Source organism: Zonotrichia albicollis, chromosome W (genome assembly GCF_047830755.1).
Source record: "Zonotrichia albicollis isolate bZonAlb1 chromosome W, bZonAlb1.hap1, whole genome shotgun sequence".
Classification (NCBI taxonomy): domain Eukaryota; kingdom Metazoa; phylum Chordata; class Aves; order Passeriformes; family Passerellidae; genus Zonotrichia; species Zonotrichia albicollis.
In genome coordinates, this window is record NC_133859.1 from 25,903,705 (window position 1) to 25,930,578 (window position 26,874).

The 26,874-nt window shown below is 43.8% G+C and overlaps 1 long non-coding RNA gene across 21 annotated transcripts in view; it reads right to left on the minus strand.

The window, feature by feature from the left end:
- The window catches only part of LOC141726978 (uncharacterized), a 95,618-nt gene that overhangs the window by 36,446 nt on the left and 32,298 nt on the right, over nt 1–26,874 (minus strand). For 17 of the 21 annotated variants that reach the window (XR_012577943.1, XR_012577952.1, XR_012577947.1 and 14 more), the window contains one exon: nt 14,197–14,312. This is a non-coding gene — a long non-coding RNA (uncharacterized LOC141726978). Of the gene's footprint in view, nt 1–1,326; nt 1,423–14,196; nt 14,316–26,874 lie in introns of all 21 variants that reach the window. The other 4 variants (XR_012577934.1, XR_012577949.1, XR_012577946.1 and 1 more) reach the window with 2 other exon arrangements.

Sequence of the window (26,874 nt, forward strand, 5' to 3'; positions counted from 1 at the left end):
AAACCACGTCAGGGGATCAGGAAAGCCGGATGTAACAGGACTTGGAAAGGCATGTGAAAAAATAACAAGGAGGGGATCTGTATATACCTAAGTCAGAAAAGAAAGGCCAAGGCAAGTGTACCCCCTCTAATAAATGAGAAGGGAGAACTGGCATCAAAAGATTGGAGTAGACTGAAGTACTCAATGAGTTCTTGGCCTCAGTCTTCACTGGCAGTCAGTCTTCCCACTTCTCTCAAATCCCTGAACCTCCAGGTGGGGGCTCGCAGAGCAAAGTCCTTCCCATGGTAAGGGAAGGGATGGTTCAAGACCACTTTTCAAAAGGGCCTGATGAGATGCATCCCAGGGTCCTGAAGGAACTGGATTATATTGTAGCCAGGCCACTTTCCATCATATTTAAAAAGCCATGACGGTCAGGTGAAGTCCCCAGTGTTGTAGAAAAGTAATGTAAAAGTTGGCTCTCACAATTAAGAAATAGATATTATGTCTATGTTAAGATATGTAGTGATGTTATTGTAATATGTCCCCCATGGTCCTCTTTCCCCTCCCCTTGTAATAGCCTTAGTAGTCAGGGCATTTGAGGGAAGGGCAGGCTTGTTACTAAGAAGCATGGCATGGCAACACCTGACCTCCAATCAAGTTGCAAGAAAGCAGTCTCCACCAACAGACGGCGACGAAGCGTTAACTGACAGAAAGGGAAGGGCAAAGGTTGCCTGATGCAACACCAAAAGGTGTCTCACCTCTGTGCCTGGTAAGATCATGAAGCCGACCCTCATGGAAGCAATGTTAAGGCACATGCAAGACAATGAGGCGATCTGAGACAGCCAGCATAGCTTACTAAGGACAAATTGTGCCTGACCAGTCTGGTGGCCTTCTTTGATGGAGTGCCTGCAACAGTCAACAAGGAAAGAACTACCAATGTCACCTACCTAGACTTTTATAAGGCCTGTAATACAGTCTCATATGACATCCTTATTTCCAAATTGGAGACACATGGATTTGAAGGGTGGACTATTTGGTGGATGTATGTTATGACCCATCCCAGGAGATGAGAATAACCCAGGCTCTTGTTAATCGATCCCTTGTGGTGGATTAGAGTGAAACAATACTGGATGATTGATGTGTGCGTAAATATATGTATACAGGGTTTATTTTATAGGGTTTATATGGTTGCAAAGGAAAGCAGGTATGTAGCCATTTTGATGATGATGATTATTATTATTATCTGTAACAATATGAAAGCAAAAAATATTACTCAAGGACACATAAGGGAAAAGAATGAGAGAGAATAAGAGTGTGAAAGTGTGAAAACCTCATCACCCTGTTGACCTTTGATGAGTCTTGATTGTTGCAGCTTAGATGTCCTTTGGTTGAAGTGATGGTCTGTCACAGTTGGGGGGGGGAGAAGCCCACAAAACATAAAGTCTGATGGATTAAAATACACTGAGGTTAGGTGGGAACACACAGGTACCTCCCATCAGGTAGGGACCTTTAAGTCCTCTGGTGAAAGGCCTCAGAAATTAGTCTGAGGGCACTTGAGGGCACTTTGAAAGTCTTTGGTTGTTTATGACACCTTTCTAAGACATGATAGCATCTCACAATGGGATGCTATAGTTCTTATCAGTCATGCAGTGACATTCAATAGCCTATTATCAGCAGATGTCCCCCCAGAGGAAGGATTGGGTGTGGAAGAGATAAGGACAACTGCCCACTTAACAGAAGACAACTGCCATACAGATGGCAAATAGAATACAATTTGCTTGGCAATCCAGGACAACTTGTGTCCTGGGTAACCCAAAATGTTATTGTATTCCATATCCATCTGTGAAGGCTAACAGCTGGCCTGAAAGCCTCACAGACACAACCTTGACCTTGACTTAACCTTGACCTTGATCAACCTGTACTCGAGAGAAAAGGAAGTAAACATCTTTAAGGAAGAAAGTACTGAAAAGCAGAAGAGCTTAACTGCAAGGAACGGATGCTGGCCAATCTTTGGCAAGCACATACACAGGCAGCTATTGGCCAGTGAACTGGGTGGCAACAAGTTACTAGCCAATTGGTATTGACTACGCAGTTTTTGAAAACCATATAAATATGAGCTGTGAACCTTAAAGATTGCTATTGCCACTTGAACCTTGGAGTGTCATGTCCATCTCTACTGCAACATCTATCTGTGCCTGATTTGCAGATTAAAAAAACTCTATAACTTGTACAAGTTGTAAAGTTGGTATGATTTATTTTAGCACTGGATGCATGCTCCCTAAAGGACATGAGCACCCCCAAAAATTCTCAAGTCTATTTTGCCTCTTAACTTGTTGTATATGCACAAAAGACATATGCATATGTATTTAAACAGTATTATCAATTTCATGAGCTTGCACAGTTCTTTAGTCACGTAGTTGTAATGTGATGTTTGTAACCCAGATTCAGTTTTTCTGTCTGCTTTAGCCTCAAGGTGGGGGAAGGGGGGCTGTCCTTATCTCTCTTGAAATTGGATGCTTGCATTACTTTCTAAGTAGCCTTGAATTTCTTTTGTTCTCTCTGTAGGTCTTTTTGCGAGCACACAAGTTAACAGACTGAACTCGTAGACTCTAGTTAAATCCAAAATTGGTTTTTACCCTAAGTAAAATTTCTAACTCCACCATTTTGTAGAAAACGAGTAAATTCTTTTACTTAATACAAATTTTTTATAATAGGTGTCTCTTAATGCTTTGCTATGTACATTTGATAAACAGGGTAACACTGCTACTCATTGTAGTATTTTTTAATTCTAAATTAGTACAATGAAAGATAACTTTAAACTTACTCTCACTAATATTAATAAAACTACAATGGGGTGGTACAACATATTGAAAATCTTAGTTGTTATGAACAAAAATTCAGTTGATTTTTTTTCTGTTACCACTACTGCTGGGCTGCTGCCTGTGTTATGGTAGTTACGGGTCGTTGTTGTTAATAGTTGTTTTTGTATGAGTAAAAGCCCTGGCTGGGGCGAGGTAATGGCCCTTCTCTGAGACAGTAAAGGGTGGGGACCTTCCGGAACAGTGAGGAGAAGAGACCTGGGGGGGGGTTATGCAAAGTGACTCCACGGACCAGAATGCTTTGTGGGACCCCAACTCCAAACGCATGGAGAAAACGCCAAAAACAACGAGCCAAATAAGAGTTGAGAGACTGGAGTGATGTCTGGACGTGAGGAGCCGAGTGCTGAGCCTGCAAAGATGAGGAACACCTTCGGAGTCCCTCTCGCCCTGACCATAGGAGTCGTCCCCAGCGGTGAAACCAGGCCGACTGGGCTGGGAGGACTAACATCTGACAGGGACACCACGCCCTAAAGGCTCCCACGAGGACCGGATCCCTCAGCTCTGCCCCTAGTGGACAGAGCTGCGCATGTCCTCCTCCTCTGAGTCGCCCTGGGAGAGACGACGGGGACTGCAGCCCTGCCGAGCCGCCCAATCCTGAGCTGATCACTTTTAATAAAGGCATTAAAAAGGAGAAGTCTCCTGGCCCTGTTTATTTCATTAGTTGTAGTTGGTGACTAAAGATTACATTTCACTAGTGATGATTTGTATCTTGTTTTATTTTTTCAGAATTTTGTTTATTTCTTTTGTATTATGATGGACTTTATTAGAGGGGTTATTGTCTTTTTTTGGATCTTAAAAATTTTAATTAGGTCTTGGTGTTCAATTAATTGTCTTACTAATGTAAGGTCTATTCTAATAGAAGTAGGTGATAGTCTGTGATACATTGTGTAATTGGTTTTGAGTAGTTGGTGGGATGTCACTTGTGTTAAATAAGAAAAATTATAACATTTTTCTACTTGGCTACTCAGTTGGGGATGGAGTATGAAGTTTTCAATTTATGCTTAGGTGGTTGCTAATTTGACAGTCTTGGCGGAGAATGCTTCTGGCTACCTTGAAAATGTATTTGTTAATACTAATAAATACTTATACTTTTTTTTTTCTTGGGAATTTGGAAAAGTTAATTTGCTATTGTTGCTTAGGTACATGACCCCTCCCAATCTAAGTTTTGGCTTGGTTGCTGTTCATTTGTGGTCCCCGGGAAATCCCGGGGGGGCCCCCTAAGCTGTATGTTTGCTGGTAGCAGCAGGCAGGCAAAGAGACTCCACACAGCTTCTGAGGGTACTAATTAGATGAGGGTTTATTGGGGGTCTCACCCCTGGGAGCAGCATAGTTTCTGAGGGAGAAGGGAGGAAGGGGGAGGGAGGGAGAGTCTAGGGAGAAAAGGGCCAAGAGCAAGCTTGGTCTCCCTCGCACAGCTTAACAGGGACATTCAAAGTGGGCGCAGAATAAGACTTGGGCCAATGAGATTACAGGTACATGATACTTCAGGGGAGGATCACAGGCTTGGAATAAACCGCACATTTTCGAGGGGTGAAACAGAGCATACCATTTAACTAAAATGTAACACCACAGGGGAATTCTTGGAGTTATCTGGAGGTAAAGATCACACTGTGGGGTCACTTGAGTAATTGCGGCATATAAATTCTTGGCAACAATTTTCTTAATTAAATAGGTGTTCAGGGTATCAATTCTCCAGTGTGTTTTTTGGTGTTCTTCCTTTGTTAGTTGTAATTTTAGAAGTTTAATGTGGGAACTCAGCACATCACTCCTGATGTCCAGAGTTGCCGAGGTAACCCCTGGAGGACTCGGAAATCCTGGAATGTTGCCAGAAGTGCTTGGTGGTTGGATTTTGACCCTGCACGGGATGTGCCACCTGTATGAGGATAAGAGGATCACTTGGGGATAAGTGGTGAAGGAATTGATTATTCACAGGGTGAAAACACAGGTTTTGGGATCTTGGTACAGGGGGGTTTTTAGGAGACAAGATGGAGGAATTAGGGCATGCCTTGTCCTTCTCCTCTTCTTCTTGTCATCCATCTTTGATGGTGATGCTGGCACTTTGGGATTGGTTCACATTAAATCTGCACTTGTTAATAAGGGTAAAAGGTATTGGAAGGTAAAGGTAAATATCTTATACGTAGTTTTTAGTATAAAAATAGACGACCGCCCAGTGGGAGGTCAGTGTGCCCAGGACTGTCTTGCTGAGCAGACCTCTGTCAGGCTGGGAGACAACTTTGTAGATAAGCATTAATAAACAATATTGAAGACAGAAAAATCTGAAGATTGCTCTCGTCCTTTGGAGCGTGGGCTGTCCCAAGGCCATTCTACGCCTAACCAGGCAGAGACAACAGGCCGAGAACGGAGAGTTTAATAGTAATGAAAATAGTAATAAAAATTAGGACAATAAGCAACAATAAAAAGCAAAGAATTACGGACAGCTGGGTGCCTGGCACTCTGCCACAAAGCATGCCTGGCTAACAAAGGATTACCCCTTAAAAGCAACAGCCTATTGCATATTCATATATCTCACACACGATTCAAACATTCGTTTCACACTAGGGTGTTTCTGTTTAATTTTAGCTTCCTCCCCCTCATCTTGTAAATCAATCTTCTTGATTCCGTGAAGTCTGAGCTTTCCCAATAAGGAGGCAATAATTCTTCTCTTAGGATCTTGTTGTCCATTGCTGTTATCTCTATTTAGTTAGGATAATGCAAAGAATTTCTTGGTTATCTTTTCCATTCCTTGCGCTGGTTACAAAAAGTATCTTACATCACATAGTTTCTATTTTAATATTATGCTGTAGCCTAAAAACTATATTTACCACACTACTTAAAAAATATTAATACAGTATAACTTACCAACATGACACATATTGTAGTCATTTTAATATTTGCGATGAGCCAATCATATAATATGCACTTTTCACATTAGTGACTGCAAGAAATGGGAAGGCATTACTAGCTTCCTTTTAATAGTAGCCCACTCCTCTTGGTTATATGTCTTTTTTTGATCTTCGATTAGTTTGCTATCTTTTTTATTATATTTTGACTTATTTTTAAGGGAAATCTGGCCATCTGGAATTAGAGTTCTTTTAATGATAATCTCACTTTTTGCTGCTTCCTTTGCCTCTCTATCTGCTAGTTCATTTCTTTCTTCTATATCTGAGCTCACTCTCTGCTGTGCTTTAATATGCATCATTGCTACTTTTTTAGGCAGCTGAATTACTTCTAACAGTTGATTATTTCTTGTGCATGTTTGGTGTTCTTTCTTTGTGAGGTTAACAGCCCCTTCTCTCTTCAGATGACTCTGTGTGTGTGCACAACTCTAAACACATACTTCAAGTTTGTATGAATGTTTATTCTTTTTCTTTTTGCTATTTCTAAGGCATGGGTCAGTGCAATTATCTCGGCTTTCTGTGCAGAGGTACTTGTTGATTGTCGCAGACATTTTTTCATAGAAATCCTTTCTTTGGGATTTGTTCATCTTCTGGGAAGCTAAGGCCCCAGAAGAAGAATGTAAACAATTGTTATCGGCTGGTGTGGAATGCAACAGGTGCAGCAGTGATTGGTCTTCTGTGAGTGTTTGGATTTGCTGACCACTCACAGGAGAGTTTGTCCTTGCTTTCTGCTGGACACAGAACTTTGTTATGCATTCTTTTCTATTCTAGTCTTAGCTTAGCAGCCTCTGCAACTTCTCTCTTTATTCCTTTTAGTATAGTTGTAATGTATTATATATCATATATCAATAAATCCAGCCTTCTGATCATGAACCAAGATTCTCGTCCACTTCTCTCACCCTGAAGACCTCATCAGGTCCCTGTAATAGTTGATAGGGGTCCAGATTCTATTACCTCTCTGCAGGTAGTGACTGCATACCTAGCGTATTGTTTTCTACTGGCAACATAGTTACTCTTATTAGTGAACTAGGTCTCTGTATTGTCTAAAGGAGTGTCATTGAAGTCTGGGTGGCTGGAGTAAGTAGCTTCAAAAAGTCTCCAGGCAGTTGTAGTGTGCTACTTCTTTTTGATTTTTACTGAGAAAAGAAGTTGGGTTGACAATATTACTTATTACTATTTCTACATAATTTTGTTCTACTATGATGGCTTGGTATTTCAAGAACTTTTATGGTGAAAGTTAGTGCTTACTCATTATTTCTAGTACAGTGGACACTGTGGGACACTAGCATAGTTATTTTCTGTCTTAGGGTAAACTTGTGTGCTTCTTGGATATTTAGTACAACTGTTGCTACAGTTCTGAGGTAACTTGGCTATCTTTTGGCTGTTGCATCCAGTTGCTTGGAAAAGTAAGCAACTGCTCTTTGATATTGTCACGGTTTAGAGCAAACTTGGGGGAGAATTCCCCACAGGAGCTCTGGTGGGAAAACAGATCCAAATCGGCCCCTCCCCCCAACTGGTCCAGGAGAAAAAATACCTCCTTGGAGAAAGGTGGAAAAAGCCTGTTTATTAAACAATAAAACCAAAACAATATCAAACAATAAAATCCCTTACCACTCCAAAAGAGATGACAAACTGAGAAAGTCCCTCCCCGGGTTGCAGTTCAGCCCACTCAGTCTCTTATCAGTCCCTCCGGTGCTGGAAATATCATAGGCCAGGTCTGGCCTGGTGGGCCACAGGTGCAGCTGCCGGTGCCCCCCTGGGGGTTCAGTCCAGAGCAGGTTTCAAGAAGTCTAAAGACTGTCAGGGTCCGTCCTAGTGGACAGATGACCTGATGGTTCGTAGGAATGATCTCAGAGTGCAAAAACCAACACGGTACAAGGGGGTTTGCAGTGATGATCAAATCAAATGCAGTTTTATTGAAATAACCACAGCAAAAATGCGATAGAGGGATTAAGGGAGAGAAAAAGAGAGAGAAAGAAAGAGAGAGAGAAGGAGAGGGGATATAGCTACCAACGCAGAGACCAAGTCCTTTGGTCCAGTCCAGCCGAGGGTCCGCCTGCTACGCTGGGGAGATCTCAAAGGCTCTAGCTAACTCAGAGGTTTTTATTACTGAAAATTGTGAGGGGGGGAAACAGATACAATAGGGAATAGATGTAACAGGTAGTCTATGTTCTCAGCAGTAAGCGAGAGCCATTGTTTTCTTGCTCCAGTGGTCACAACCTGCAGGCAAACATCTCGCTTCGGTCAGCTTGCCTCCCCCACACACCTCCCCCGGGCTGGGGGTTTCAGTCCCAGTCCTTGGAAGGAGCAGAGGGGCCTTTTAGGAGTTTCATGTCTCAGTCCTTGGTGGAGAAGCTTCTCACATCTCCGTCTGTCTGTCACGGTGGTTGTAAAACAGGTGAGGGTCTTCTGTGGAAGACCACCTGGAACTCAGGAGAAGTCCAGCCAGGCCGAGAGGTGGGACAGCTTCCAAAGCTGCTATTGTTGCAAACGGGGCACTGTGCCCTCTTCTTAGCATACAGCAAACACACTTGTGAAAACAATAGCTTAACACTGAGCTTTCAGGTCTCGGGGCCTGTGGCGTGTGACTTTTCTCCTTCAGAGCCAGATATTCTAGACAGGGGGGGATCTTCTCTTCAGTGGGCTCCCAAGGACGATCGTGAGGCAGATGAGGGAAAATTTGGACAGACTCTCACAACGACAAGGAAAAAAAAAAGCCCAAAAGTCCAGGGAACTTCTTTGCCTCAGCTAGATAACACTAAAAAGCAAAAAAGAGCTCTGTCCCGCTGTCTGTGCATCCACAGACAACACAGTCCAAGAGCAGGAATGTGGATGAGGAGTGCAGTGTCTGAAAACAAACTGCGCACTTCTTCTCTCCCCCCCTTCACTCTCTGAAACACTCTTAAAGGTGCAAAACTTATTATTCAACATAAACAGAATGAGACGATTGGGGATAAAAGCATCATATAGTCAGCCCAGGACAGATATGGACCTAAGACCTGGAATAATATTCTTAAGGTAATCCCTTGGTTTTCATGGGAAAAGAGGAAGAATGGTTTACTTACATGTGGAAGTTTCAAAGCTGGAGTTGAGATAAGGGCACTTTTTAACTGGTGAAATGCTTGTGTGGCCTCTTTTGTCTACTGGAGATTTCTATTTCTATTGGTAATAAGAACATATAGGGGGTCTTATGAGTAGTTCATAGTTATAAACTTACAGTTGGCACTACTTAGTCATGATTAAGAAGGTTCGGAGTTTCTTTATTGTCTGGGGTTTTGGGGTCTGGCATGTTGCTTCCTTGCGTGCTTGCTCTAAAATTTGTTGTCTAGCACTAACTTCATACTTTAGGTAGACTACTTTCTCTTTTGTTATTTGTGCTTTTTTCTTTGATACTCTGTACCCTTGGAGTTTTAGGAAGTTTAGAAGGCTTACTCTCTAGGCTATATATGCTTCTTTCGTCTGAATGTCTACTAGAAGATCATCTTTGTACTGCAATAGCCTTCCTTCTTTTGGTGGAGCTTCTTAAGACTTTAGGTTTTTTTTAAGTTGTTCTCCAAACAGCAGGAGAGTTTTTAAAGCATTGAGGCAACACTGTCTATGTGAGTTGGGCTTTACGCTCGCTTTAAGTGCTTTCTCATTCGAATGCAAAAGTTTTCCAGCTCGCTACATGGATAGGGAAGCAAAAGAAGGCATCTTTCAGATCTAAAACAGTAAATCAGGTTAGCTCAGGAGTTAAGCAAGTTAGTAAAGTATTTGGATTTGCTACTAGAGGATATAAATTTTTTTGTTAGCTTATTGATAGCCCTCAAATCTTGCACTATCTTATATGATCTGTCAGGTTTCTGAACAGGTAAGATGGGAGTATTGAAATTAGATTGACATTCTTTCAACAATCTTAATTGCAGCAATTTTTCAGTTATTGTGCTAATTCTTTCTCTGTCTTCCTTTTTAGGGGGTATTGTTTATTTTCACTGGTTGTATCCTTTCTTAAAGTTTGATTATTATGGGAGGGGCATTTTTCGCTCTCTCTGGTACATCGGAGGCTTATACTCTGGGAGATACCTGACTTAATATCTCTTCATTAATTTTTTCTTTAGGTTTAATGGTCATTAATATTAAACTTAACACTTCTATGTACTTTTGAATATTTTCCTCTAGAGTAACTTCTCCTTTTTTAAATGTAATGGTCACTTGTAACTGTTCTAATAGATCTCTCTTTAAAAGTGCCTTTGGTGAATTGGGTATGAGTAGAAACTTGTGAATACTCTATTATTTCTCAAGCTTATACCTTAAAGGTTTGTAAAAGTATGCCTTCTTAGACTGGATAGTTGCTCCCCGCACCACAAAATAATCATTCTCTACAGGTACTAAAGCTTTGTTTAAAATGGCATATGTGGCCTCTGTATGAACTAAAAATTCAACCTTATTCCCCTCTTCCTAGAGCCTCATTGTTATAACTAGTGGATCCACTAGGTAGGAATCTCTTGGTCTTTCTCAGTCATCTTTCATATGTGCGATCACATGTTGGTCACCTCGTCTCCACTCTGGGCATTGGTCTTTCTAATGACTATTTCTTCTACAAATTGTACACTGGTCTCTGTCTAACTGAGGTAGACTTTGTCTGGGTGATCCCTGCTTGTGTTTCCATTGCCTTTCCTCTTGTACCACTGCTACTAGACTTTTCATTCCTTGTTTATATCTTTCTTCTTGGTTACTAAATACTCGCCATGCCTGCTCTAACAGGACTTCAAGGTTTCTCCCTTCCGGCTTTCAGATTTTCTGAAGTTTACACCTAATATCCATAGTAGACTGTCTTTTGTCTCTTTTTGGTCTTACTGCCTCTTGCAGAGGGGCTTGCAACACTGCTTGCCTCCTGATTCTGGACAAAATTGGACTGCTAGGAGGGGGATGGGTTTGAGTGGATGTGCCTTCTGAGCTTGCATCCCCCTCTCTTTTAGGAAAGTCCTCCTCTCTTTGGGGAAAGTCCTCCTCATCTTCATCTTCATTCTCATCTTCATCCTCTCATCCCCTAGGAGGAACTTCAAAAAAATTTAATGTATCCTGTTCTTGAGCTACAGCATTATAAACCTGGTTTAATTTCGTACATTGCTGTCTTATACTGCATGCTGAACCACATTGCTTAATTCACCCTCTCTTTGCTTTGTTTTCCTTTTCAAGAGCTAACACTAGTGGGTCAGAGGGAGTTTTGAATTTATAGTCTTTCTGCAATTCTGGGTGATTTCATAAGGCAAAAAACATATTAGCATACAAGACTTCATTTCACTTTCTTTCTTGCCTTAAAAACAGCATTAACTGTAATAAGGTGTTATAATCTAAAGTTCTAGTAGGTGGCCACTTTGCTCCATCTTTTAACTTGCATAATGACTACTACCATGTGAAATATTGGATTAAGTCCTTTTTATTTTCAGAGCCCCCCCTGCTGGTGACTTCCTTTCAGTGGGCCAAAATACACCCCAAGTGGCTAGCTCGGCAAAGTCTTTTCTCTGGTTAGTTCCCATTATTTCTTTCTCCTTGTCTTATCTCGCTTCTACCTAAACCTCTCTTCACAAAACCTTACAGTCTTTTCTCAGTTTTCCTCCTACACACACTGGACCTCAGGTACGAGATGTGATTTTCTACACACAAGCTTTAAAATCTCAGCTTCAAAATTGGCTCAATTAGGAAACCTCTGTTTACACTCGGGGCATATGCCTTGCTGCCTACTAGAACAACTATACTAACGCCTCCTGCAAACTGTACTGCAATAGTAACTATGCAGAGTGCCAAGCCTCTCGATGTGCTAAAGGCTCTCGAGAATTGCCCACAGAGGCAGGCTATTCTGTTTATCCCTTTGGGGATTTCTAAATCCTCTATGGCAAGTTGTTCTTAGTCTAGACTTACTGAAATAAACAGGGCCAGGAGACTTCTTCTCCTTTTTAATGCCTTTATTAAAAGTGATCAGCTCAGGATTGGGCGGCTCGGCAGGGCTGCAGTCCCCGTCACGTCTCCCAGGGCGACTCAGAGGAGGAGGATATGTGCAGCTCTGTCCACTAGGGGCAGAGCCGGGGGATCCAGTCCTCGTGGGAGCCTTTGGGGCGTGATGTCCCCATCAGATGTTGGTCCTTTGAGCTTCTCAGCTGGTTGGTCCTGGCGTTGGGACGACTCTCTGCTCAGGGCGAGAGGGGCTCCGCATCTCTGCAGGCTCAGCACTTGGCTCCTCATGTCCAGACACCACTTTAGTCTCTCAATTCTTATTTGGCTTGTTGTTTTTGGGGTTTTCTCGTTGCATTTTGGAGTCGAGGTCTCAAAGCATGCTGGTCTTGGAGTCACTTTGCATAACCCCCCCCACCCTCTCAGGTGTCTTCCCTATGTTGGAAGAGCGCACTGCCTCGTGGAAGGGCCATCCACCCCACCCAGCCAGGCCTTTTACTAATACAAAAGAGGCGATAAGCCTCAACGACCCGTGATTACCATGACAAAGCACTAAGAACCCTGGCAGAGACAGATCTGGCTGCGTCCCTGTAACTCTTTCTCACAAAAAAAATATTAACCGAATTTTTGTTCATAACACTTACTATATTACTAGCCGAAGTCTGATAAAACCCTTCTAAACAAACTCATTCATCTCTTCTATCTGTCCCGGCCTCCTGCTGAGAGCAGATTTGCCCCCGAGCAGGCTGCACAGGCCGGATAGCTCAGTCCTCTTACGGGGACAGACTGCCCAAAACCCAAGCAGCTCTCAGCTGCTGGCTACCTTTAGCAAGCATAAGGGATATCAGCTCTTTAGTGATTATCAACTCTTTTGAGTTCAGCTCTTTTGCTTGCTAAGGCGCCGCAGGCTGGCCGGCAGACACAGGGTGAGAGAGGAGAAGGCTGTCTTGGCGTTCCACAGCGATGTCTTTATTGGTGGTCTGTGAAGGGTTCCAGTGACAGCTCTTCTACCACACCGGGCTAAAACAGCCCATTATATAGGGTATAGGGGGACCAGAAACTGTCGAATAGCAGGGGTTAAGGAGAAGTGACCTATGGGCTTACAGAGAGATAAGCAGGCGTCTGAAAGGCGGAAGACAGGGGCTTGCCGTGACTTGGCATTTCCTATCTTTAGGTCTCTGCTCTCCACGGGGCCCTAGCAAGCCCATGGACTGCTACATCTATCTATCTAATGATTTCCAGGATTTACAAACTCTTAGGGATCAGCCCAAACCACTGGGGCAGACGAACTCCCTCAGTTCGTCTAGCTAGAACTGAAAGTGCAAATCACTACATCTAAACACAATACATGTCCTCACCCATACATCTCTATTTTCTCCACTTCTCCACTTCTCCTCATCCACCTCCCTGCGGGGCGTAATCTGCCCCCACAGCCACCCCGGCCGGCGCCTCTCAGCTGGCTCCCTGGGGCCCGCTCAGTCGCCTCAGAAGAAGGTAGAAGTCTCCCCCTGCTGTGGGTACACTTATTCGCTTGCTCCCCCTTTCATATAACTGAGCCCGTTAAGCTACTCACTCACACAATTACAAACTGCATGTGAAAAAAGCCTATTATATGATTGGCTCTTCGCAAATATTAAAATGAATACTATATGCATTATGTTGGAAGGTTATGCTGCATTAATCTCTTTTAAGGAGTGCTGTATTAATCTCTTTTACGTAGTGTGGTAAATATAGTTTTTAGGCTATAGCATAATATTAAAATAGAAACTATGCGATGTAACATACTTTTTGCAACTAGCTCAAGGAATGGATAAGATAATCAATAAATTCTTCGCATAGAGATAACAGCAACAAACAACAAAATACCAAGAGAAGAATTATTGCCTCCTTATTGGGATAGGCCAGACTTCGAGGGACTTAGACGAATGACTTACAAGATGAGGGGGGGAAGGTGACATTAAGCAGAAACACCCTTAGTGTGCAAGTAATATTTGAATCATGTATGAGATATATGAATATGCAATAGGCTATCACTTTTAAGGGTTAATCCTTTGTTAGCAGAATGTGCTTTGTGGCAGAGCAAAGCACCTGGATGTCTGTAATTCTTTGTGGTTTTTTGTCTTTTATTTTCCTAATTTTTATTACTGTTTTCATTACTATTAAACTTCTAAAATTTTAACACAAGTGAATGGTGTTTTCCACACTACACTAACAATGTCCAGACACCACAAGCACACAATAGTAGCAATAAGGTCTAGATTCACTCGCCTCAGCCCCAGAGCCGCTAGCAGTTGCTCAATTGAACAGTGAACCCCTCCTCAGTTGCCCTATTGACTAGGGGATCCCTCTGCTGCTGGTGATACTCTGCCAATGGCTGCCGGCAAAACTTAAAACTTTGAGTCACATAGGGACGAGGCTGTGCACTCAGATGTCTCAGAGCAGCCCTATTCCTTCCTCTCCCCCGTCCCCTCCCCACACCTTCCCCCTCGGGCCCTTCTAAGGATACATACCATTTATCCACACACCAGCAGGTTGTTGTCTGTCTCCACAGAGGGCAAGCTGAGACACGGAGCTCCTCCAGGGAAGATTCCGTGGCGTGCCTAGGAGGTCCGCTCCCACCCTGGTCCTGCTGGAACAGAGACGATCTCCTGTCTGGCTTCACCACAAATGATTTATGGATAAAAAAACTCCACAATTTGTAAAAGTTGTAAAGTTGGTATGATTTCTTCTAGCACTGGATGCATGCTCCCTAAAGGACATGAGCACTCCCAAAAATTCTAAAGTCTATTTTACCTCTTAACTTGTTGCATATGCATTAAACTGTCTTATCAATTTTATGAGCTTGTGCAGTTCTTTAGTCACTAAGTTGTAATGTGGTGTTTGTAACCCAGATTCAGCTCCTCCAGTTTTCCAGTTTTTTTGTCTGCTTTAGCCTCAAGATCAGCGGGGGGGGGTTAGGGTTAGGGAGTGGAAATTTTCCAGGGTAGAAATACATTTTGGTTTAGGGGAAATGTACATCTTTGAGTTAAGTCTGTAGCTTGCTGTTTAGTCTGACAGCCTGTTCTCGCAAAGAGCCTGTGCTTGGAAGGACTGCTTCAACTGAAGGACAAGAGATAAGGAGGGAGGAGGGGGGCAGACAGAGCAGGGCAACCTGACCCATGAGTTCTTTCTGAAGAATTAGTGGCAAGTGTCACTCGAAATCAGTAGAATGAATATGTATGAACCTATTGTGAAATTGCATGCATATGTATTTGAGAGAGAGATAAAAGGGGATCTGGAGTTCCTAGGGGTACGCATGTCATTTTAGGGGAATGATTCCCACATGCGGCCAGTGCTGTAACAAACATACTGACTTTACGACTTTCACAAAAGTTGTGGAGTTTTGTTTGTTATAAATGATCAAATCGGTAGCCAAATTTATGAAAAAATTTGACAAAAATTTATTAGATTGATAACAAAAGTAAAAATTTAAGAAAAAAAGAAAACCACCACAGCCAAGACAGCGTCAGTCCCGGGAACAGCGCTGGGTGACCTAGGGTTCCGGCTGACAGAGAGAGAGCATTTCCTCAGAGGTACACCACGAGTGCTTCCAGCCGCCAGCTTATATACAGTTTATTCTGCTTGGGGCAGGGATGACCACATATTTCTTTGTGTTCCTTCACATGTATAGTTTAATCCATACAGATGTAGAAACAGACAAAGGCGAACTCGAAGATGCAGATGAATGTCTGAGTGTCCAGGCAGAAGCTGCATTCACATGTACTAGTTTCTGAGTACCGCGATGAAGTCATGTCCAGGTGCATGTCTTGTGAGCTCCTCGAGACATTCCATTCAGGGAAGGTCCAGATGCTATCTCCTGAATGTAGGAGCCAGAGGAAATCCCCCATAATAGCCAGGGACCATTCCATTAATGTTATGAACAAAAATTCAGTTGATTTTATTCTGTGAGAAAAAAGCTACTACTATTGCTGGGCTGCTGCTTGTGTTATGGTAATTACGGGTCGTTGTTGTTAATAGTTGTTTTTGTATCAGTAAAAGCCCTGGCTGGGGCGAGGTAATGGCCCTTCTCTGAGACAGTAAAGGGTGGGGACCTTCCCGAACAGTGAGGAGAAGAGACCTGGGGGGGGGGGGGGGGGGGGAGTTATGCAAAGTGACTCCAGGACCAGCATGCTGTGGGGGACTACTACTCCAAACGTACTGGAAAGACCCCAAAAACAACGAGCCAATTAAGAGCTGAGAGACTGGAGTGATGTCTGGACGTGAGGAGCCGAGTGCTGAGCCTGCAGAGATGCGGAACACCTTCGGAGTCCCTCTCGCCCTGACCATGAGAGTCGTCCCCAGCGCCGAGACTGAGGGGGACGGGGCCGAGAAAAGTAACAACCAAGGGATCATCACGCCCTAAAAGGCTCCCACGAGGACCTGATTCCTTAGCTCTGCCCCTGGTGGACAAAGCTGCGCACATCCTCCTCCTCTGGGTCGCCCTGGGAGAGACGACGGGGACTGCAGCCCTGCCGAGCTGCCCAATCCTGAGCTGATCACTTTTAATAAAGGCATCAAAAAGGAGAAGAAGTCTCCTGGCCCTGTTTATTTCAGCTGGGGCGCTGGTCCGGGATAGCCATGCTGCAAGAAATCTCAGGACTGGCCATCTTGGACCTCCAGGACAGCTGGCTATCAGGACCAGAGGGATCGGCTAAGGACCAGCGACACAGAGGAGCACCAGAGCACCGGACTGGTGAGAAATCCGGTGGCGGGAGTGGGAGATGTGCACGTGTGTGTGAATGAGACGAGGGCCGGCAGCCGGACCTTCGAAGTGAGAGCGGACCCTTAGTACTGGGTTTCCGGCCTTTCGCGAGAAAGCCGGCCAGGAACAGAGGGCGGTGCTTGGAATTAGCGTGAGTGAGTCATCTCCTAAAGGGGAGAAAGGGCCCCCCCCCTCCAGGAGTGCGGAGGGAATAGTGTATGAGTGGCACGCCAAAGGGAAGTCAGGCCCATTTGTAAGTCCCGAGAAGGATTCGGGTAGGATTTGTAAGACCCGAGAAGGATTCGTGTAGCTCACAAGCCCTGCAGGCAAAGTAAGTCCTGACAAAGGAGTCAGGCACAAACCCCAGCGAAGGAAGCTGCGGTTTGCTTTTAAGTCCTGATACGGTGAAGCCTAAAAATTGGCGGGTTAGGCAAACTAAAAATCAGGCAGTTGTTTTTCCTGACTGAGGGAGTCAGGCACGACCCGGATTCTTAGGCCGAGGCTTCGTGTGTTCAAGTCCCGATAGATGTAAGACCTGACGTTGGGAAAGTTGGGCAATCAAGAAATTGGGCAGTTGTTTCAGTATAAAGTCCTGAGCATCAGGCAGAAAACTGAAGTTCAGTGGAGGAGGCTGAAGCTCCTCAAACAAGGTTTTTTTGAAATTCCCGGTCAATGGAGGCACCTTTGGGACTTTTTTTACTATAGAGACCTGAAAAATGGGAGGGTATAATAGTAAAAAGACCGGCAAGAGACTGAGGGATATACCTCCCAGTAGTCCCTTAGGAGAACTGCTAGAGAAATGGGATTCTATAGAGGTCACGGAGGGATTAGATAAAGTGAAAATGATCCATTATTGTATGGAAGTGTGGCTAGAATTAGACATACAAGGAGGATGGCCTTGGTGTTGGAAAAAGGATAAGTGGATGTGCCAACAATTAAATAATCATCTGGTAGCTCAAGGGGATACTGATTCTGAGCAATTATTGTATGTAGCTTGCTGGGTAAAGAGCGCTGTTGAGGATGAAGGGGTGTGAATTTGTAAGGTAGAGAAGAAGGAGGGAAATTAAGGAGGGGATGATAGGACTAGTAAAAGATGGGATCCCCTGGATTATTTGCCTCCTTCTGCCCCTCCACCTTATAATCCTCTTCTTCAAGCACCTCAAATGGCAGGTCCAGTTCTTCCCCTGGCTGCCAACTCATTATCACCAGCTCAAATTCCTCCTTCTGCCTCTTCAGCTTCCACTACGGTAAACCCAGTATCTCCTCCGGTAACCACTCCCTCACTGCCTTCAGCCCCTCCAGTTCCTTCTGCATCACCACAAGTGCCTACTCCACCTGCTGCATTCTCCACCCCTTCTCCAGCTGCACTTAATGTCCACTCGGGCTCTTCTCCCCCTCCTATTGCTGTCCCTTTGCCTTCTCCTAGTTGGGACACCAATGCCTCCTTGCTCAGTAAACAGCTATCAGCAAATACACAGGCTGATGGGCAGAAAGTTCAGGGTAACCCAGATATCCCTCAAAGCAGCTTGGCATCTGAAGATGGGCCGTACTGTAGTACCAGATCCAAGACCTCCATGGCGGAGAGACTCTTTCCCCTCAGAGTGGTTCCTATGGGAGGAGTAGCGGGAGGTATTGGCTTTGTGAATGCTCCTCTAACTGCTTCTGAGGTGAGAGGATTCAAGAAAGGGTTAGGGCATTTAGTTGAGGACCCAGTGGGCATAGCCAACCAAGTGGATCAATTTCTAGGTCCAAATATCTACACTTGGGGGGAGATGAATTCCATCCTGAGTATATTATTTTCCCCAGAAGAGGTCCAGATGATTAGGGTGGCTGGCATAAGAATTTGGGAGAAAGGTAACAGCCCAGGACCCCAGGTGCCAACAGGCGAACAGAAATTGCCACTAACCGATCCCAGCTGGAACCCTAACCAGGAGGAGGGGAGGAAGGCCATGAGGGAATATAGATCTTTGATAATACGGGGGATCAAAGAGTCAGTTCCCAAAGGAACTAACACACAATTGGCATTTGAGGGTACACAAGAGAAAGATGTAGCTCCTGCTGCCTGGCTTAACCTCCTAAAGCGGAACTTCCAGTTGTACTCTAGAATAGACCCAGACACCCTAAAAGGTCAAATGCTACTAAAAGTCCAATTTGTTACCAAATCTTGGCCTGATATAAGGAGAAAATTGGAAAAGATGGAAGATTGGCAAGAGAAGGACATAAATGAGTTATTAAGAGAGGCATTGAAGGAGTATTTAAGGAGGGAGGAAGAAAAAGCAAAGGCCAAGGCTAAGATCATGGTCGCTGTAGCTAGGGAAAGTGCAGGGTGGGCGGGTTCACCACCAGGAGGAGGCAAGGATACGTCAGTACTGTCAGGTACAAGATGGATGGAGACACCTCAAGTTCCTTTGAGAGAACGACATTGCTATTACTGTGGGGAGGCAGGACACATCAGGAGGTTTTGTAGAAAGCTCAGTCTCCATGAGGCAATAGCCAAGGAACAAGATAATTTAGGAAGGATTCTTAGGGGTGATGACTAGGGGTGTCAGGGGCTTTTTACTATAGGGGACCCAATGCGACATCTAGAAGAGCCCTTGGTAAACTTTGAGGTGGGACCCCTAAATGAAGAATTTGAATTTTTGGTTGATACAGGGGCAGATAAGTCCTGTCTCAACAAAATACCAAAGGGTATGGAAATTGGGAGAAAATTTTGTGAAGTATTGGGTGCGGAGGGGAAACCATTTAGAGCATCAGTGATTGAAGAAGTGAAAATAATTGGAAACTCAAGACAAAATCAGCTAGGTAGAAAGGATATCCAATACCACCAAAACTGGCCAGTAATACTTAACTTGTAATAAGAGATGTGAAAGTAAATGGTACCTTATTGTTGTCTTGTTGTGTGTGTGAGAGTGAGTCACAAGCAAAGTCAGCCTCAACTTCCCGGGCAGGTGGGAAGGGGGCAGTGGAAGTGTGTGTGTGACCTGCAAACCAGGCTGGTGTCCCCCGGGCGGGTGGGGGCTGTGGCCAAAGGGTGTGTGCGACCTGCAAACCAGACTAGGGCTCCCCAGATGTGTGAGGAAGCCGTAGCTGTAAGAGCGTGAGTGACACGCAGATAGCCTCACAGGTGAAAGTGCACCAGAGGCAACCAGAGTCAGCGCCCTTCCAAGAGGCCCAGAGATGCTGAGACCTATAAACCAACCCCAAGGTGAGGGGGGGCTATAGGGACCCATGATTTTCTAGCAATGATGATCCAGTTTGTGTCTTGAGGGTGTGAAAGAATGTGTGATAGTGAATGAGAAATAAAAGACAGTGAATATAGACAAATTAGAATAGAAGTAATGTAGATTGTGCATTACAAGTTTTACCACATCTCCTTAGAGGGAAGTGTAATGTGTAGAAGAATGGTGTAAAAAAAAAAAAAAAATTTAAGTGTAAGGGGTTGAAAGAAGTATTTAAGCTCTAAGTGAAAGTAAGAAACAGAAGCAAGAGATAAATAGATAAGATCTTAGAACAGAAAACCAGTGAATTAAATGCACAGAAAAATAGGAGAATAAAAGTACTTTGAGAATTAAGTTAGCTGAGAAATACAACTCCTTGCAAAATACAGAGTATGTAGAAGTTGATGAGAGAAACATACAAGCTATGGAAAAGGAGAAGTTAACCAGTAACATTAAACAGAGAAACTGAGTTTTGATAGAATCATAACATTGCAGACCATTAATGCCTGTGTTTGAAAGCCCGTTTCAGGTACTCTTCATTACTAATTCAACTGTGAAGACCAAAAGAAAAAGGTTGGACTCACATCACTCTCACCCCCTGGCATTGGACCAGGATTCAACATCAGGTTTTTTTCCCTCTGGCATTCTGGCATTGGACCGGACTGCACCCCATTCTCCCTCTGGCATTGGGCCAGACTCCCAGTTTTTCCCACTGGCATTGGGCCAGAGTCCACACCACTCACCTCTGGGAACTGCATAAGGATACATCCACATCACAAGTTAATTCACCTGAGTATACTGTGATTTAAAGTTGACTCTCAAGAGGAAGAGTCAAAAAGACTGAACTGTATGGGAAAAAAATTGGTATCAGAGTTCTAACATTGCTTAAAATGTTTCAAGACCATTCTGTGTAAACTATGTTGGTAAAAAGTTTAAGGCTGTAAATAAGTAATTCTGGTTTAAGTTCCCCAATATATATTTCTAAAGACTCCAGGTTAACCCTCTACAGACCACTCCCCTGGGGGGAGAAACTAAAATTTGTAGGGAACAGACCAAGAGAGGCTTAACCAGAGAAGCGGGTAGAAGGGACTCTAAAGAGCTTGGAAGCTTCTCCTCAGAAAAATTCCCCAAGAGGCAAGGCCGGGTGGGCAGGCTGTGCAAGATGACCCATACCAGACTCTTGGGAAGGGCAGTAATAATGGCTCTGATTGCTGGTGGTGCTCTGGGAAGCCCAGTTGAGCTGTGCAGTGAGTGCTACCAACCCCGCTATGAGAAGGAAGTGAGCTCCTTGTGGAGAGTCCACATCAGTTCTAACCCTGATTGTGTTAACCTCTTCCAATTGGTCCTTTATCAGAAAAATAAGAGAGTGTATTGGATAGCATACAATACTACCACTTTTAGTGCCCTATAGGGGAAGCCTGGTTGTGTTTTGAATGTGATGCTGCTGAAACAAGCTTAGCAGATCTAGTAAAAAGAAAAGAAATGGTGAAAATGGTAAGAAAAATTGTTTGTAGCAAGTATTTAGCAGTGGAGTATTCAGCCCCCCAGTGGATCCCAAGAGATCCAAACAAATTAGAACCTGTTGAAAAAAAAAGAGACAAGTGTACTCACCAAGAAGTTTATGAATGTTATGAGTGTACTGAAAAAGAGATAAATCCCTTTTGGAACACATTTCAGGGGAGCTCTAAACCCCTAGGTTTGATCTCTGATACCACAGCACACACCAAGTTGTCAGGAGACTGGTCTGGCAGCTGCATCGCTAGAGTGATAAAACCAATTTTCTTCTTATTACCCAAAGAAATTGGATCAAGTTTGGGAGTTCCTATATATAATTACTTGGGAGAAATTAAACAAAACAGGCTAAGTGAAATAGAAATTGAGAAAATCCAAAATTGTAAAAGCCAAGCTTCGATCCCAATATCTATGTTAAACGCAGTATTAAAAATAAAGAATTCAATTATTAGGAACATTTCAAACGAAATAAAAAGATTAGCATGTGAAAATAATCAAGATCAAACTCCTACACTTGATCCCAGTGGGTGGGAGAACTTGGAGATTTTCGGAAAAGATGTATGGGAAAAGGTAGTTTTTCTCGCTGTGTGTGCACTTGGAGGATTGCTCTTTTTACTATGCTTATTTATCTGTTTCAGTAAAATAGTATTTGCTGTGCAGACCAACCTGAAGAAACCAAAGAAAGTAACAAAGTTAAGTAACCGTGATTACCAAAGTGCACAAGAAATTTTTAATCGATTCAAAAAAAAAATTGTAAGTTGATGCGAGATTAAAAATTTAAGCTCGATCAAACAAAAAGAGGGGGGACTGTTATGAACAAAAATTCAGTTGATTTTTTTCTGTGAGAAAAAAGCTAGGACTATTGCTGGGCTGCTGCTTTTGTTATGGTAATTACGGGTCGTTGTTGTTAATAGTTGTTTTTGTATCAGTAAAAGCCCTGGCTGGGGCGAGGTAATGGCCCTTCTCTGAGACAGTAACGGGTGGGGACCTTCCCGAACAGTGAGGAGAAGAGACCTGGGGAGGAGGGGGGGGGGGGGGGGGGAGTTATGCAAAGTGACTCCAGGACCAGCATGCTGTGGGGGACTACTACTCCAAACGTACTGGGAAGACCCCAAAAACAACAAGCCAAATAAGAGTTGAGACACTGGAGTGATGTCTGGACGTGAGGAGCCGAGTGCTGAGCCTGCAGAGATGCGGAACACCTTCGGAGTCCCTCTCGCCCTGACCATGAGAGTCATCCCCAGCGCCGAGACTGAGGGGGACGGGGCCGAGAAAAGTAACAACGAAGGAATCATCACGCCCTAAAAGGGTCCCACGAGGACCTGATTCCCCAGCTCTGCCCCTGGTGGACAAAGCTGCGCACATCCTCCTCCTCTGGGTCGCCCTGGGAGAGACGTCGGGAGACTGCAGCCCCGCCGAGCTGCCCAATCCTGAGCTGATCACTTTTAATAAAGGCATCAAAAAGGAGAAGTCGTCTCCTGGCCCTCTTTATTTCAATTAATACGTCAACAGACCTGATATCATCTTAACGCTGTCCAGGAACTGGTTACAATAAGAATAGAACTCTGTTCCCAGCCAGGGTGGTCAGAAACATAATTTTTGATCTTTGCAACATTTTTTACACATATATATCTACTTCTATAGCATGAATTATCTCTACCATATACTACAGTTCATATCCACAAAACATTCTGGCAACACAGGGGAGGCACTAGGTAGTATTTTCAGGTACTGGAACAGGGACCCCCGGCATCCCTGGCACCCCACTGGGCCCTCCCATCTCCCTGTGTTTCAGGGCCGTTCCTTGCTGGGTAGCTGGGGACGGGGACGGTGGGGGGGGATGGGGAGGTTAGTTCAAAGCGGGTTGGCCACATGGGGCGGCGTTGCCGGCCATTGTGTGTGCCACATGCTCTGAAGGCTTAGGGAGGTGTCCATCTCCCCCGAAATCTCCTGCGGTGTGTTTTCCTCCCCATAGAGTTCAGTATTTAATAGTGTAATATATGGTAGGATAATTCATGCTATTAATGTATGGTATAAAGTATTGTGAAATCGAAACCATGTCTTTTGACCATCCCAGCCGGGAGCAGCTGTCTATATAGATTCAACTAGTTCCCAAAAGCACGTTAAGATAACGATCGATGGCTTAACGTAAGAATAGAAGCTTCCAGGGTGATGATCGTTGGTATCCTGAGTCGTAGGGAGCCACCCAAGAGCGATTATCGCCTTGCGGATTGCATCTATCAAGATAGCTAGCGGCACCAACCTGATACATCTGAATACACGGCTTCTCCGAAGTCGACTGATGCCGATGGCACACCTGAACTAGGCCTTTTTTCCACCTCTGCACATGGAAAGAAACAGCGATGCATGTGAAGAGATACAAAGGAAATTTGGTCATCTTTGCCTCAGGCAGAATAAATGTATAAAACCTCTCTGCAAAAAGCAGTGGGCGTGAACAGGGGGACTCTGACACTCGGGAGGTCAGATCCGAGTTCACCCGGCACCGATCCTGGGCTCGATGCTGTCTCTTTGGCTGTGGTGTTTTCGAAGACCGAACTTCAATCTCGCAGACAAATCAATAAATCTTTGCTAAATTCTTGATAGTTTTGGCTCACGATTTGATCATTTATAACAATAGTCTTATTAAATCCAAAACAGGCCTACATGGTTTTATAACTCTTATTGCATTTTTCTCCCCTTTCGAAGCTGCCTTTAATATAAAGTGACCAGTTCATTCCCATGTATTAAGATCAGAGGCAGTTTTTTTTGCTGTGTCAAATCGATGGGGTTTTGCCCATGTAATTAATTTAAACAGCGCGTCTACATCATAGTCTATGTCTCATTCCTTAAAGAAAATTTTCCATACCTGAATTGTGGGGTTTTCTGATGTTGAAAACCAAGCACCCATGGTCTTTGATGGCCTTTTTCTTCTTTTTTCAACTCCTTCAGTTTTTTTTCAAACAGCCCTTTGGCTGAGTTGTCTGGCAACTTTTGTTGCGATTTTTATCCTTGCAGCCTTTTCTGCCTATTTTGGGCTCTTCGAGCCTCTTTCTTTCCAGCTTTTTAAACTTCTTTTTCCACGCAGCGGTTTGGCTGTAATTTCCCGTGACCTTTGTAGCAAAGTTAGCTCCTGCAGCCTTTGCTGCCTATTTTCAGGCTCTTTCCGGCCTCTTTCAGCTTTTTGCTCCGTCTCTCTCCCCAAAATCCACGGACCTTGGACTGCTTGTCCTCATGGCAGGGGGGAACCACGTATTATGGTAGCAAACATGATATTCGTATGTCTGAGACGTAACACACAACAGAACTCCCTTTTGGTCATCAGACAACAGCCTCATTTATTGTGCCTCGCACCCTTTTATCCCCTTCCAAACTCTCGGGTCAAGACAGGTCATTGGTCTATCTCTGTGCCCCTAGACTCTGAACCAATAAGATGCCTGCATCCTAGGAGAGCTCCCATTGGTTGTGAGCTTCTGTCAGTCAGCCCAGAGGCTGCTCCGTGGAGCTGAGGTTAGCCGCTTACTATAACTTAATTAATACTACTGCAACAGTAACCAAGCACTGGTCATCCACTTAGAGGCTCTTTCAGTTAACAAAGCATTAACTTGATGCAAAACTAGCAATCAGATATCCTCCTATTGTCAGTTTTTGGGCCTCAGTTAACATCAAAGCTGTGGCTGCACAGTTCTGCAGACAATGGGGCCAGCCTCTGGCCGCTGGGTCTAACAACTTAGAAAAATAAGCAACAGGCCACTGTGTTCTCCCATGTTCTTGCCCCAAAATTCCTTTAGCATGGTCCTGTTTAACATCCACATATAACTCAAATTCCTTTTCTGAGCCTGGAAGAGTTAATACTGGGACATTAACCAATTTGTCTTTTAATTTTCTAAAGCTTTGCTTTCCTTCTGGTGTCCATACCACAACATTAGGGCTGTCTTGGGTTAAAAAGGTCATATAAAGGTATGGCTAAACCAGAAAAATCCTCAATCCATGTTCTGCAGCATCCCACCAACCCTAAAAGCTGCTGTAACTCCTTGTTTATCTGGGGTAATGGAACTTGTAAAATTACTCGTATATTTTCTTGATCAATACACCACAACTCTCCAGTCAAAATGTGTCCCAAATATTTAACCTTTTTCTCCACCAACTGTGCTTTCCTTTCAGACACTTGATGTCCCTTTTTAGCAAGGAAATTTAGCAGCTTCACAGTAGCCTCTTCAACAGCCGTCTCCTGTTTCCCTTATCAAAGCAAATCATCCACATACTGCAACAACCTAACTCCCGAGGGTGAACTCTCCTGAATCATTAAAGCTGTAAGTCACAGACAAAGACTCTCTAACTAGTCAAAGTTAGAAAGTGGTATGTATATTACACTGGTAGGCGGCACCATGGGGATCGTCCCTGAAATGCATGACTGCACCACACAAGGATTTTTGCTTTCTATTTATTTTCCCAAAATAATACATATGCATAACTCTGAAAAATGCATATTTTGATCGGCTTTTCGCAAATATTAAAATGAATATTATATGTGTTATGTTAGAAAGATATGCTGTATTAATTTTCTGAAGTAGTGTGCTAAATATAGTTTTAGGTTATAACATAATGTTAAAATAGAAACTATATATGTGGGATATTTTTTAAAGAATGGAATGAGGTACTTGCACCAGATAGCAGCCACAGGACACCTAAATCTTTCAGAGAAAAAGAATTTAGTGCCCTCTTATCAAAAGAAACTAACTTCTTCCTGCCTCGCTCAGTTCTGAAGATGCCTTCAGGATTAAGAGGAAGAAGTTGACACTGACCAGACAGACTGCTTTATTTGAATGGAATTTATGCATCATGTATGAGATGTATGAATATGCAACGGGCTATTGCTTTTAAGGGTTACTCCTCTGTTAACATGTGTCCTTTTTCAGGCTTATTTTGCCCAGAAAGAGGTACCCGGACTGTCCAAAACTCTTTGCTTTTATTGTCTCGTATTGTCCTAAATCCTAATTGTCCAAATTTTTATTACTCTAATTATATTACTAAAAACAAGTGATTGGCATTTTTCACAATTATGATAGCAGAGGATGGTTACTAACACCTCGCTGCTGGTGCTTTAGGAGAGTCAGGGTGAGGAAGACGCGCCCTGCCAGATTAGGCAGCCTTACTCTGTTACCCCTAGTGTGATCAACAGATGCAGGTTATGATTGATGGACAAAAAGGAGGCAATAAAACAAAGGAAAGGGAAGAAAAAACTCCCTAAAACCATGTTAATTGGCCCTCTAAGACTAGTAGTGCGCACGAAGAACCTGGAAAGGAAAAAGGATTGGTAAGTACTTTCCGGGGAGCAGGTATGGGGGGATGAATGTGTGTGTGGCTGAGAGGCGGGCTGGTTTTCCCAGACCTGCTACCTGAGTGAGGAGTCTCCCACACTGTGTTTTCGTCTTTTCACGAGAAAAGCGACCAGTAAGGAGATGAAGTGAGAGATAAAAAGGAGTGAGAGAATCCCCTGGGGTAACTGGGACTGGGTCTCAGGGAGCGGTGGGACCCCTTGGAGGAAGGGAGCAGTGGAGTTTCCTAGCCCAACCCACTAGGAAACAGGACAAAAGGAAAGGGCCCCTAAAAATTCTGCTGGATTGAGGGATAAGAGTGCCCTAGAGCATCTAGAATTAAAACCTGCTGGGTTGAGAGATTAACATTCCAAGAGCATCCAGGGTCGAGAAAAAATCTGC